Source organism: Rana temporaria, chromosome 2 (assembly GCF_905171775.1).
Source record: "Rana temporaria chromosome 2, aRanTem1.1, whole genome shotgun sequence".
In the NCBI taxonomy this organism is placed as follows: Eukaryota; Metazoa; Chordata; class Amphibia; order Anura; family Ranidae; genus Rana; species Rana temporaria.
Window position 1 is genome coordinate 366,585,067 of NC_053490.1, and position 13,871 is coordinate 366,598,937.

The 13,871-nt window shown below is 40.4% G+C and overlaps 1 long non-coding RNA gene across 1 annotated transcript; it reads right to left on the reverse strand.

The window, feature by feature from the left end:
* Positions 1–906: 906 nt before the first annotated feature.
* LOC120928647 lies at positions 907–1,963 on the reverse strand. The gene is made up of 5 exons (XR_005747279.1): positions 1,926–1,963; positions 1,670–1,801; positions 1,488–1,567; positions 1,289–1,363; positions 907–1,022 (listed from the first exon to the last, which is right to left on the reverse strand). It is a non-coding gene; the product is annotated as an uncharacterized LOC120928647 (long non-coding RNA).
* Between the last annotated feature and the right edge of the window lie 11,908 nt (positions 1,964–13,871).

A 13,871-nucleotide genomic window follows, 5' to 3' on the forward strand; every position in this document is an offset into this window, starting at 1 on the left:
GTGGTGTGATGTCATAGTGGTGTGATGTCATAGTGGTATAGTGATGTGATGTCATAGTGATATAGTGGTATAATGTCATAGTGGTATAGTGATGACATAGTGGTATAGTGATGTCATAGGGGTGTGATGTCATAGTGGTGTGATGTCATAGTGGTGTGATGTCATAGTGGTATAGTGATGTCATAGTGGTATAATGTCATAGTGGTATAGTGATGTCATAGTGATATTGTGGTATAATGTCATAGCGTTATAGTGATGACATAGTGGTATAGTGATGTCATAGTGGTGTGATGTCATAGTGGTGTGATGTCATAGTGATATAGTGGTATAATGTCATAGTGGTATAGTGATGACATAGTGGTATAGTGCTGTCATAGTGGTGTGATGTCATAGTGGTATAGTGATGTCATAGTGGTGTCATAGTTGTATAGTGGTGTGATGTCATTGTGGTATAGTGATGTCATAGTGATGTGATGTCATAGTGATATAGTGGTGTGATGTCATAGTGGTATAGTGTTGTCATTGTGATATAGTGATGTCATAGTGGTATAGTGATGTCATAGTGGTGTGATGTCATAGTGGTATAGTGATGTCATAGTGGTATAATGATGTCATAGTGATGTGATGTCATAGTGATATAGTGGTATAATGTCATAGTGGTATAGTGATGACATCGTGGTATAGTGATGTCATAGTGATCGAGTGATCGAGAGTCCTAAAAAAGGATACAGCACCTCATCCCAAAATAGATTCAAAGGAGGGGAATTTTTTGGAAGAGTTGAGGGGATTATTGCGGTGCGATGAAGGAAACCAGACAAAGTGTGTATGTATATATAAAAATATATGAAAAAGGTTTATTCATTCAATTTTTACAAAATATAGTAATTCAATATACAAATAGTGCATACATTATTTTGTGGGAGCAAGATCTAGAAATAATTTTTTCGATCAGGTCGACCCTACTAGTTTCGCCTCTTGGCTTCTTCAGGGGAATTAGGACAAGATCGTCTCTCTAGATTACTCTAAAGAGATGAAAAAGAATAAAACAATTTTAACATATGCATACAATATAAGATCTAAAAGAACTTCGATTATATATGTTCAACAAAACATGTCATGTATATAGAGTACAAACAAAAGTTTGGCTGGGATCTCTGGCGGGGCAAGAGAAACCAAAGTTCATAGGAGCAAATGCGCATATATCCACAGCCAGGTAGCAGCCCATGCTGTTCAGCCCATGAGAGGGGGCTGGCAGCAAAATTCCATAGGTGGGAGAAATAAAACCTACCCTAGCTTCATGCACAGCCAGTCAAGGAAAAACCCCCTCAGGGTGGATATTGAAATCCAAGTTCAACTGACAGGACTTAAAAATACAGAAGAAAAAGAATCTATGTTAGAAGATGTGTTATTAAATTATGATCTGTTTCAACTAATTAAACAAATCCATAATAGAGTCAATAGGGTTAATATATGTAAAACAGCCATACCTTGAAGCGTAATAAAATCAAGGTGAATACAGGGGAATTAAGTAAGACAATAACATGGGCACTGAAGAGCCTCAATTCATCTGAGAAGAAAAAAAAGTGTTTGAATAGATTTAGTATACTTCATAAAGTTAATGAGAACATGGGTAACTAAATTATTAAGTGTAAGCAAGGGATCAACTTACATGGAGTATTTAACTAGATGGACAGTCTGAGTGCAAGCAAACATCAGCTGGTGATAGAAAGTCAAAGGCTAGTCGTTTGCAGCAAAAATCAAGGACCAGTCAATTGCAGCTGAAAAGTCCACAGATAATCTCCTTTAAAAAGGGTAGAAAATGAATGAAAATAAATGAAAAAGTGAAGGTTTAGCCATAAGTATTCAAACCTTACACAGAGGAGACAATAGTGAGGAGAGTGAATGGTTACAGGATGGAAACTTACCTATCTTTAAGAGGAATAAAGACATATGTCAGTACCCTGTTGGTAGCAGAAAGATAATGATCTTATCATGCTATATATAGCCCGCTGGGGAGGCGGGTGCATCGCGATTGGATCTCAGAGGTCACATGGTCGCTGAGATGCCTACAATTCCCACACTCCTTAGCGCTGAAGCAGCCGTGTCATATGATGACACCGGCCAATCAGCGGAGCCGCACTCTGGAGAAAAAGGAAAAAAGGAAGAAAACGTATGAGTGCAGAGGGGAGGAACACGGAGCACTAAAAGAGAGCGATCGCCAGCCAGCAGCACCAAGACAGTCACACATACACAGAGCGGCGTGGACCATGACCGCAAGCTGACTGATCAAGGCAAACCAAGCAATCAAACATGAAAGCAAAAGCAGTAGATCCTATATTGTAGAAGTCTAAATATAATAAATAATTAAGACAAACAAAAAATCACTAATAAGAAGGGGAGAGAAACCCTGAACAGGGATGTGAATGGGCTGATGTATGGAAAAGGGCTGTAGTGGCTTATTGGGAAGGATGCGCATTACCTCCAGAACTAATTAGGGCTCAAGCTAGTCCCACATATAGGTGAACCCAAAAAGGAAAAATTGCCAAGCCAGAGATCCAAGCCAAAATAGAAAAAAATTATATACAACATATTTACCAATAAAATGAAAAATGTAGGGTTTACACTATATGTACAAACATATGTATTCAGTATATTTCAATACATACAATCAAAAATCGACAACATTATTATTGATTCATAAATTATACATCAATATTCAAAGAAAGTAAATGTGGTTGTTATAATGATATATAGCAATATATAACACATTATTGCCCCCATCATAAATGGGAGCAGGTGGGTTGATTTTAGCCAGTGCCGGAACTTGCCCACTAGGTGGAATATGGGGCAAAGAGTTTGGTGGTCAAAGTAGGATACATGTAGGACCTGCTGGAGAGTGGCAATAGGGCAGGGTGTAATGAGGAGGGAGGAAATGACCAGACCATAACACCTTTCTTAGATGGAATAACGTAGAGGCCACACCATTTTATTTAATAATAATAGAATTTCTTATAAATATTTCTTTCACAGAAAGGGCTTGAAACTGATATATTCGTTCAATCCCGGAAATTTGGTGGCATCTAACTGATGTATCCATTTGGTTTCAAGTTGGAGTAAGGTCTGGTCAATTCCTCCACCTCGAACATGTATAGGAACATGCTCCAGGGCTGAGAAACTTACAGCGTTAAGATCAAAGTCATGTAGGCAACCTACATGTCTATTTAAAGCAGTGGTCATTAGACGCTTATATAGAGGGTTGACATGGTCTCTAATGCGTTTAAAAAACGGTCTCTTGGTCTTGCCAACATAGAAACATCCACATTGGCAAGATGCCAAGTAGACGACGCCCACCGATTGACAGGTGACACGGAACTTTAGTTTGTGAATGCGACCGTTGGGTAAAAGAGTGACATCATTGGTATATATAAACCGACAAATGTCACAGTTACCACAAGAAAAAGTACCTTTAATAGTAGATGTCTCACATTCCTTTCTGGTGTGGTGACTTTGGACAAGGCGATCCCTCAGTGAGGGAGTCCGTTTAAATGTGATTTCAGGATATGGTTTTATATATTTTGATATCGTATTGTCGGCTAGAAGTAGGGGCCAAAATTTTAAAAAAATCTGTCGCATTTGAATATGCTGTTGCGAAAATTTGGTCACTATTCTGATATAGTCAGTTTTATTAGGTTGTTTGTTGGCATTTGAATAAATAAGATTAGATCGGTCTAGTCTGATCACCTTGTTGAATGATCTTTTGAGCAAGGATCGACTGTAGCCCCTGGAGAGTAATCTACAGTATAGATCATTAGCTGCAGCGTGGAAATCTGTGTCTCTGGTACAGTTTCTTTTGAGCCTCAGGAACTGGCTGTAAGGAATGCTGTCCAAGAGTGGTTCAGGGTGGGCACTGGTCGCGTGCAAAACAGTGTTGCCCGCAGACGGCTTGCGATACAGTGATGTATGCAAGCGACCCGTACGGTCAACTTGGATATGCAGATCCAGGAAACTTACATCAGTTTGGCTACATTCCATGGTGAACTTTAGGTTGAAGGTGTTAATAGCCAATAATTGCATAAGGAGTGTAAGTTCCTCCCTAGAGCCATACCACAAAATCAGTATGTCGTCTATATATCTGTACCATTTAATGGCCTTAGACAACAGTTTTGACAGACATATGTTCGAAAAGATCTCCTTCTCCCACCCCCCCAGATACAGGTTGGCGTAGCTGGGGGCACACTTGGTCCCCATAGCCACTCCCTGTATCTGGAGGAAGTGGGAGGAGTCGAACATGAATACATTTCTTGTTAAGATAAACTTCAAAAGTTTCAGGACAAAAGCATTGTAGGGATCAGAGTTTAGGCCACGTGCCTGTAATTCTATGGATATAATTTCAAGGCCTTTGGAGTGTGGTATACAGTTATACAGACTCTCCACGTCGAGGGCCACCAGCCAAGATCCAGGTGGAATGGACTTACCATCCAGAGTTTGGAGCAGGTGGATGGTGTCCTTTTGTTACGACCCTGATTCTGAGAACACTCTGTCTCAAGTTTAGACTCCAGCTGTAGAGGCCTATCAGAATTAACCACCAGCTCACTCTCACTGAACTATAAGAGTATGGGGTCTATATCATCATATCCTCTGATTGGAGCAAAACATGTAGTAATAGTTTAATACTTGTTAAACTATGTAGTAACCTTTGTCTAGAGAAATGACAAGGATAAGTCTTTAGTAAGTGCTTTCTGAATATATAGGTAGTGGACTTGAGTCATGTAGGAAATTAGCACTCCTGGTATAACATATAGAAGCAAACCTCAATATATTTAGAGCAAGTATCTCAACAGTTAATATGTATTTCTGAAAGAGAGAAATGAAGGTAGTCCAGACTATGGGTAGCAACACTAACTGTATGGCAAAATAGTCTTTAAACACAAGCAGTTAAAGAGGTAGTGTGGACCAGGTCAGTTTGCATAGGAGTAGATGGTAATCCCAATGTGCAGTAATATGCTCTATATAATTATGCAGTTTAAGAAGTAGTGTAGACCAGGTCTGTTTGCACAGGAGAAGATGGTAATCCCAATATGCAGTAATATGCTCTATATGCTTATGCAGTTTAAGAAGTAGTGTGGACCAGGTCTGTTTGCACAGGAGAAGATGGTAATCCCAATATGCAGTAATATGCTCTATATGCTTATGCAGTTTAAGAAGTAGTGTGGACCAGGTCTGTTTGCACAGGAGTAGATGGTAATCCCAATATGCAGTAATATGCTCTATATGCTTATGCAGTTTAAGAAGTAGTGTGGACCAGGTATGTTTGCACAGGAGTAGATGGTAATCCCAATATGCAGTAATATACTCTATATACTTGCGGTTAGGAGGTAGTCCAGACTGGGAAAATAAGCACAGGTGTATAGCTGGTGGTCCTTCTATCTAGTATAGCAAATAAGATCTGGATCCAAGTATCCCACAAGTGAACTTCAAGGTTGGTGTGAGTTGGTGGAGGGTCTCCAGGTGGCGACAGGGTCCAACAGGAATATTCCAACAACCTGTCGCCAGTGCTGGAGGTTTAAATAGCCCGGTCTCCCATGCACGCCGAGCGCCGCACACTGGAACGCACTTCCGCGTTCCAGCGTGGAGCGCAGACGTCCGCGTACCGGAAGTGACGCGGATGTCTATGTGAATGGAGCGCAGCTGTCATAGTAGGTAAAGCTGCGCTCCTAGTACCCAAATTAACGCTAATAGCGTTACATACTCCCCTCCTCAAGGGGGCCCATCCGGGGCGCCTAATAGGAGAAGGTTTATCAGGATATTTGTGATGGAACTGCTTAATAAGTCTAGGGGCATGAATATCTGATGAGCATTCCCAGGAATCATCTGTGGGAGAATAGCCTTTCCAACGAATCAAGTATTGAATGGAAGAACCTCTCCTCCTAGAATCCAAAATTTTCTCTACTTGATATTCAGTTTCACCAAAAACTTGAACTGGTGGAGGAGGTTGTGGATCTCTGTTTGGAAAAGGGTTTGGTTTAAAAGGTTTAATTAATGAAACATGGAAGGATGGATGAATCTTCCAATCGGAGGGTAGAATTAATCTGACAGCATTATTGTTAATGATGTGGGAAATTGGAAAAGGTCCCGTGTACTGACGGCCAAGTTTCTTAGAAGGAATCTTGAGTCGTAAATTCCTAGTAGATAACCATACCAAATCTCCAATCTTATAAGATGGGGGTTTTGTTCTATGAGAATCGTAGTACTTCTTTTGTCTAATCTGCGCATCTTCAAGATTAGAACGGAGAATATCTAGAGTATCCTTTATGGTTGATAAAAGATTCTGAACAGCAGGGACATTAGTTGAAGGAAAAGTAGACGGTAAATTATTAGGATGAAAACCATAATTTGCGTAAAAAGGTGAAAACTGGGAGGATGAACTGGAGGCGTTGTTGTAAGCAAATTCTGCATGTGGAAGTAAATGAAACCAGTCGTCTTGGAGATGAGTGCAGTAACAACGTAGATATTGTTCCAGTGTTTGATTTACCCGCTCTGTTTGCCCATTAGTTTGGGGGTGATAGGCGGTAGACATGCGATGATCTATTTGTAGCGTTTGACAGAGAGCTTTCCAGAATCTAGAAATAAATTGTGAGCCTCTATCTGAAATGATCTGAGATGGTAAGCCATGAAGTTTAAGAATATTGGATATGAAAGCCTTTGCAGTCTCTTGAGAGGTTGGTAACCTCTTCAAAGGTACAAAATGGGCCATCTTTGTTAAAACATCAACGGTGACCATGATGGTGTTTGTTCCATTTGACCTTGGGAGGTCAACTATGAAATCCATGGAAATAACGTCCCAAGGTCTATTTGGTACTGGAATAGAAGTTAATAGACCATAGGGAGGTTTTCTAGAATGTTTGTTGGTGGCACAGGTCTGACAAGAATTAACATAGTCCTGAACTGTCTTTGTGAGATTTGGCCACCAATAATTTCTCTTGACTAGATGAAGGGTCTTAGTAATGCCAGGATGTCCTGCAAGTGGAGCATCATGAAGTTGTTTTAGTAACATAAGTTGCAATTTTGGTGGAACATATATTTTGTTGTTGAAAGTTAATAGTCCGTTAGACTCTTGTTGTAAACCCATAGGTAAATGAGATCTCTCTTTAGTGAGGGTTTGAATAAGCAACTTATTGAAGGTCATAGTAGTACCCAGAATCCTATTGGATGGAATAATTGAAAATGGTGGAATCTCCAATGTTTGTTCTTCATGCATACGAGACAAAGAGTCTGCTTTAGTATTTTGGGTACCAGGAAGGTAGGAAATAACAAAATTGAATCTATCAAAAAATAGACTCCATCTGACTTGACGGGCAGAGAGAGTTTTGCAAGATTTTAAGTGTTGTAAATTTCGATGATCAGTAAGGATGGTGATAGTATGTGTTGAACCCTCCAGCAAATGTCTCCAGTTAGAGAGAGCATCTCTTATTGCTAGTAATTCTTTCTCACCAATAGGATAATTTTTTTCCGCTGAGGAGAGTGTCCTGGAAAAAAAGGCAACTGGATGTAGTGGGTCCGATAATGTAGGTTGTTGGGAGAGTACAGCGCCAAGAGCAAAATGCGAAGCATCAACTTCTAATGTAAAATGGTATGATGGATTTGGCAATTGAAGAATAGGAGCAGAAGTGTAACTATTCTTGAGTGTGTCAAAAGATTTCTGTGCATCATCATTCCAAACAAAAGGTATCTTTGAACTGGTTAAGCTGGTTAATGGTCTCACAATAGCTGAAAAGTTCTTTATGAATTTTCTGTAGTAATTTAAAAAACCGAGAAATCTCTGAAGAGCTTTCCTAGTTTGCGGTGAAGGCCAGGACAGAATACAATCTACCTTAGATCGATCCATCTGAACTCCACTAGGAGTAATTTGATAACCCAAGAAGGAAATAGTAGTTTGATTGAATACACACTTTTCAAGTTTTGCATACAACGAGTGTGTCCTAAGTCTAGCCAGAACCCAGCGCACATGTTTGTGATGTTCATCCTGATTCTCAGAATAAATTAAGATGTCGTCCAAATAAATTACAACGCAAATATCAAGTAGATCATGAAAAATATCATTAATGAACCACTGAAAAGTTGCTGGGGCGTTACATAAACCAAAGGGCATTACACAATACTCAAAAAGGCCATATCGGGTTTTGAAGGCAGTTTTCCATTCGTCACCCGAACGGATTCTGATCAGATTATATGCACCTCTGAGGTCCAGTTTTGTATAGATCTTGGCGTTCTGTAGACGCTCAATGAGTTCCGGAATGAGTGGTAATGGGTATCTATTTTTTACAGTGATATTATTGAGAGAACGATAATCAATGATTGGTCGGAGTGAACCATCTTTATTTTTTACAAAAAAGAGAGCTGCACTTGCTGAAGAGGTGGAGTTCCTAATAAACCCCTTTTTTAGATTCTCATCGAGGTACTCTTTTAAATGTACAAGCTCTGGTTGAGAGAGGGGGTAGATTCGAGCAGTAGGAATAGGACTGTCAGGAATGAGGTCTATGGGACAGTCGTAAATTCTATGTGGAGGAAGTTTATCTGCATTAGTCTTACTGAATACATCAAGGAAATCATGTAAATATTCAGGTAGGTCATGTGGAATGGCGTCAGAGAAAGAGATGATGCATGGGGAATAACAGAACTGTTTACAATAATCAGACTGCAAAGAAATTGATTTGGTGGACCATAAGAAAATAGGCTGATGGAGAAGCAACCATGGAAGGCCTAGAACAATGGGAAAGACAGGTGAGGAAATAATATCAAATTTGAGGGTCTCAGAATGACCAGTGGCACATGTAACCTTTAGGGGAGATGTGTGAGATATAACAGGACCATGAGTTGAACTGGACCCATCAATAAAAGTGAGTGACACTGGATTTTGCTTAAACACACAGGGAATTTTATTTGATTCTACAATACTTGAATCTATAAAGTTGCCGCAGGCTCCGCTGTCGACCATTGCTTCAATGGAAATCTCTTCTTGATCCCACTGTAGAGTAAGAAGGATAAAGATATATCGATTAGATGTGGAAAGGGATGAGTCTAATTTATTAATGTGGGAAAATTTACCTTCAGAGTTTTTCTTAAGTAGAGGACAGGTAGAGACAATGTGGTCTGGAGCTGAACAATAAAGACATAGATTATTGGCTCTACGGCGTTGCTTTTCTGCTGGAGTCAAAGGTCCTCTTATAGTTCCAAGTTCCATTGGAGACTCTTTTGAAGGCGATCTGAATCTCCTGAAGGAAGTGACTGGGTATGTATTTGCACGTTCCGCCTTTCTCTCACGCAGACGGCGATCGATAGTCACTGATAGGTGCATGAGGTCTTCTAGAGTATCAGGGAGCACAACGCGAGCAAGCTCATCCTTCATAGCCTCTGATAATCCCAAACGAAATTGATTTCTAAGAGCAATCTCTGACCATTGGGTCTCCCTGCTCCAGCATTTAAATTCTGAAATAAAGTCCTCCACAGGCCTCTTACCCTGTTTGAGGGTTCTGATTGAATTTTCAGCTGTTAGCTGTTTGTTAGGATCTTCATATAAGAGAGACATCTCATTAATGAAAGTATCAAAAGCTCCCAAAAGATCTCCATGTTCTTTTATGTATGTATCAGCCCATACTCTGGGTTCACCTCTGAGATAGGTAATTAAAGTGAGGATCTTTATTCTATCAGAGTAATAAGTGCGCGGACGTAATTCGTACATCAAACGACATGAACTAATGAATTGTCTATAATTCTTCCTTTCACCAGAAAATAGTTCTGGTGGGCAGACCTTAGCTTCAGGTCTGTCTCTAGCTTGTGCATGATTGAGATTGCGTAAGGTATCATTCTGAACACGCAATTCATTCATGTTAGCAGTCAGGTTATCCACTCTTTGGGAGAGTGTAACTAAATGATTTGCAAGTTCAGCTGGATCCATCTTGAATGTTTTCTTTTTTTTTTTTTTTTTTTTTTTTTTAATTTGGTTGGAATATTATGTTACGACCCTGATTCTGAGAACACTCTGTCTCAAGTTTAGACTCCAGCTGTAGAGGCCTATCAGAATTAACCACCAGCTCACTCTCACTGAACTATAAGAGTATGGGGTCTATATCATCATATCCTCTGATTGGAGCAAAACATGTAGTAATAGTTTAATACTTGTTAAACTATGTAGTAACCTTTGTCTAGAGAAATGACAAGGATAAGTCTTTAGTAAGTGCTTTCTGAATATATAGGTAGTGGACTTGAGTCATGTAGGAAATTAGCACTCCTGGTATAACATATAGAAGCAAACCTCAATATATTTAGAGCAAGTATCTCAACAGTTAATATGTATTTCTGAAAGAGAGAAATGAAGGTAGTCCAGACTATGGGTAGCAACACTAACTGTATGGCAAAATAGTCTTTAAACACAAGCAGTTAAAGAGGTAGTGTGGACCAGGTCAGTTTGCATAGGAGTAGATGGTAATCCCAATGTGCAGTAATATGCTCTATATAATTATGCAGTTTAAGAAGTAGTGTAGACCAGGTCTGTTTGCACAGGAGAAGATGGTAATCCCAATATGCAGTAATATGCTCTATATGCTTATGCAGTTTAAGAAGTAGTGTGGACCAGGTCTGTTTGCACAGGAGAAGATGGTAATCCCAATATGCAGTAATATGCTCTATATGCTTATGCAGTTTAAGAAGTAGTGTGGACCAGGTCTGTTTGCACAGGAGTAGATGGTAATCCCAATATGCAGTAATATGCTCTATATGCTTATGCAGTTTAAGAAGTAGTGTGGACCAGGTATGTTTGCACAGGAGTAGATGGTAATCCCAATATGCAGTAATATACTCTATATACTTGCGGTTAGGAGGTAGTCCAGACTGGGAAAATAAGCACAGGTGTATAGCTGGTGGTCCTTCTATCTAGTATAGCAAATAAGATCTGGATCCAAGTATCCCACAAGTGAACTTCAAGGTTGGTGTGAGTTGGTGGAGGGTCTCCAGGTGGCGACAGGGTCCAACAGTAATATTCCAACAACCTGTCGCCAGTGCTGGAGGTTTAAATAGCCCGGTCTCCCATGCACGCCGAGCGCCGCACACTGGAACGCACTTCCGCGTTCCAGCGTGGAGCGCAGACGTCCGCGTACCGGAAGTGACGCGGATGTCTATGTGAATGGAGCGCAGCTGTCATAGTAGGTAAAGCTGCGCTCCTAGTACCCAAATTAACGCTAATAGCGTTACACCTTTACATAAGAGGGAAGAGACGTAACATGTGGTAACAAATATCTGTCCACCAAGGTGTTGGCTTTTTCCGTTAAACCATTGCATCCCGAAACGATCGGTCGACCTGGGGGATGTTCTAAAGATTTATGAACTTTTGGTAGTGCATAGAATGTAGGGATTTTGGATTCCCTCACGTTCAAAAAATTCCAGGTATTTAAATCGATCGTGCCTTTTTGATAGGCTTCAAAAATCAGTTCATAGTACTCCTTATTGAAGTTTTCTATTAAAGTCTTAGAGATCGGTCTGTACCAGTCTTTGTTGCCAAGGATGTCGAGGCACATGGACTCATATGCCCCGACATCCCTGACAACGACGTTTCCGCCTTTATCGGCTGGCTTTATGATCAATCCAGGATGGTTTTGCAAGTCAGACACAGCTTTCAAAAGAGCGGGGGACAAGTTTTTATCAACCCTCCTGTTCAAGTCCATAAGTTGAATTTCATTTGTCACTTGTTGAACAAAAGCCCAATGGTTGGGATTCATCTGTAAAGATGGAAAGGATCTCGATTTGGGCTTATATGAAGCCGGGGGAGGGAAGGTCACACCCGAGACGACCAGACCAACGGATCTTGGTGTGGTATCATCTCCAGTCTGACCCTCCTCCCATAGACACATCAGGTCATCCATTGCCTGGAGTTCACGATCAGTGTAATCCATCAATGAAAAATCAATGCCGTCTGATTGTTTCGGTTTATCATAAAGAACCTTAAATAGTAAGCGTTGAGCAAATAAATGTGTGTCTTTTATCAGCTGAAATTTGTCCATATCAGCTGATGGGCAAAAAGTTAGTCCAAGGCCAAGTACATGGATTTGTTCAGTGGTCAGGTTTTCACTTGAAAGGTTGATTACCTCTAGTCCTGAAGTGCCAACATTGGAGCTTGAGGAGTAGGTGTTGGGTTTTGTTCCTGATTTTTCCCTAAAAAAATGGGAGCAATCTTGGGATCGATTAACTGTGTGTTAGATGGAAACATTGTAGGAATGAGAGGTTCGCTTACCCGTCGTATGATGGACGAGGATAGAGCGGAGGGGATAGAGGGGATAATCCCAACTGATGGTAGTAGTGTGGGGTTAGAGGCCTTAACCGCGATGGATGGTCTACCCTGTAATGGGGTGGACGAGTGCGTATTTAGTGGAATATTGTGAGTTGTTTGTGACTTACGGTTACCGGGCGGGCCGAAAGTGCGATGTAGTGATTCCAGTGACGCAGCAGTGCGATCTCCCTTTCGTCTCTTAGGAAGTCTATCCTGTGAAAAGTCATGATACGTGGTTGAGGTACTTGGAGAGACAGAAGCAGAAACTGTATTTGGTATATTGTTTTGAGTTTTAGGACCCTCAAAATTTGAGGGTTTAGTATACTTAGAGGGTGTAGCCTGGTTCCACTTATAGGCATAGCCATTTTCATGAGCTTGTTTATCTCGTTGGAACTTTCCTTCTTTAGTACTAATGATACTCAGTGTGTACTCCTCAAGGTATACCCTCAGATGTTTGTCACGAGAGACAAACCTGGGGGAGACCGAAGCAAGTACACAATCAGAGTACCAATTACCAATTTGGACATCTATTTCCTCCAATTCACTTTCATATTGTTTACACAATATACTAATCATTTCCTGAGAACAAGTTTGTAAATTATGCTCCCATGACTGCTTCAAGGAATCATTGATTTTACGTACGTTAGGGAAAATTTGGATTCGTAGACCCCAAGGGACCACATGATTTTCCATGTATTTTTCAAAATAGGCTTTATGCCAATAGATTCTGGCCTTCTTTTCCAAAAGGCGTTGTACAGTAGTCGCATGAAGATTTTATCTAAGTCCTCATCCGACATTTTGGCCTCTTACTCTTGCCCCGCCAGAGATCCCAGCCAAACTTTTTGAACATATATAATCGAAGTTCTTTTAGAGCTTATATTGTATGCATATGTTAAAATTGTTTTATTCTTTTTCATCTCTTTAGAGTAATCTAGAGAGACGATCTTGTCCTAATTCCCCTGAAGAAGCCAAGAGGCGAAACTAGTAGGGTCGACCTGATCGAAAAAATTATTTCTAGATCTTGCTCCCACAAAATAATTTATGCACTATTTGTATATTGAATTACTATATTTTGTAAAAATTTAATGAATAAACCTTTTTCATATATTTTTATATATACATACACACTTTGTCTAGTTTCCTTCATCGCACCGCAATAATCCCCTCAACTCTTCCAAAAAATTCCCCTCCTAGTGGCAAACTAATGTGAGGCTGACGGTGGGACCAAACAAAGTCTCGAAATATAGCGTTCACGCGCTTAAAGAACACAGGAGGGAGGCGAATAGGAAGTGCTTCCAGTAAATATAACACCCCGGGCAGCATGGTCATCTTGAGGGCATTGCAGTGACCAAACCATGTCAGTGTGAGTGAATGTCAGTGGAGGAGATTCGCTTTAAGGCGGATAAGCAGTGGGGGGAAATTTGCCAAATGCAAATTAGAAGGGTCAGAGGTGATGTCAACTCCCAAATAATGAATAGAGTCAGTCGCCCAACGAAGTATGGGCAACTGACAGGAATGCCAACAGTAGTGAGTTAGCAATGTCCCTGTCCTC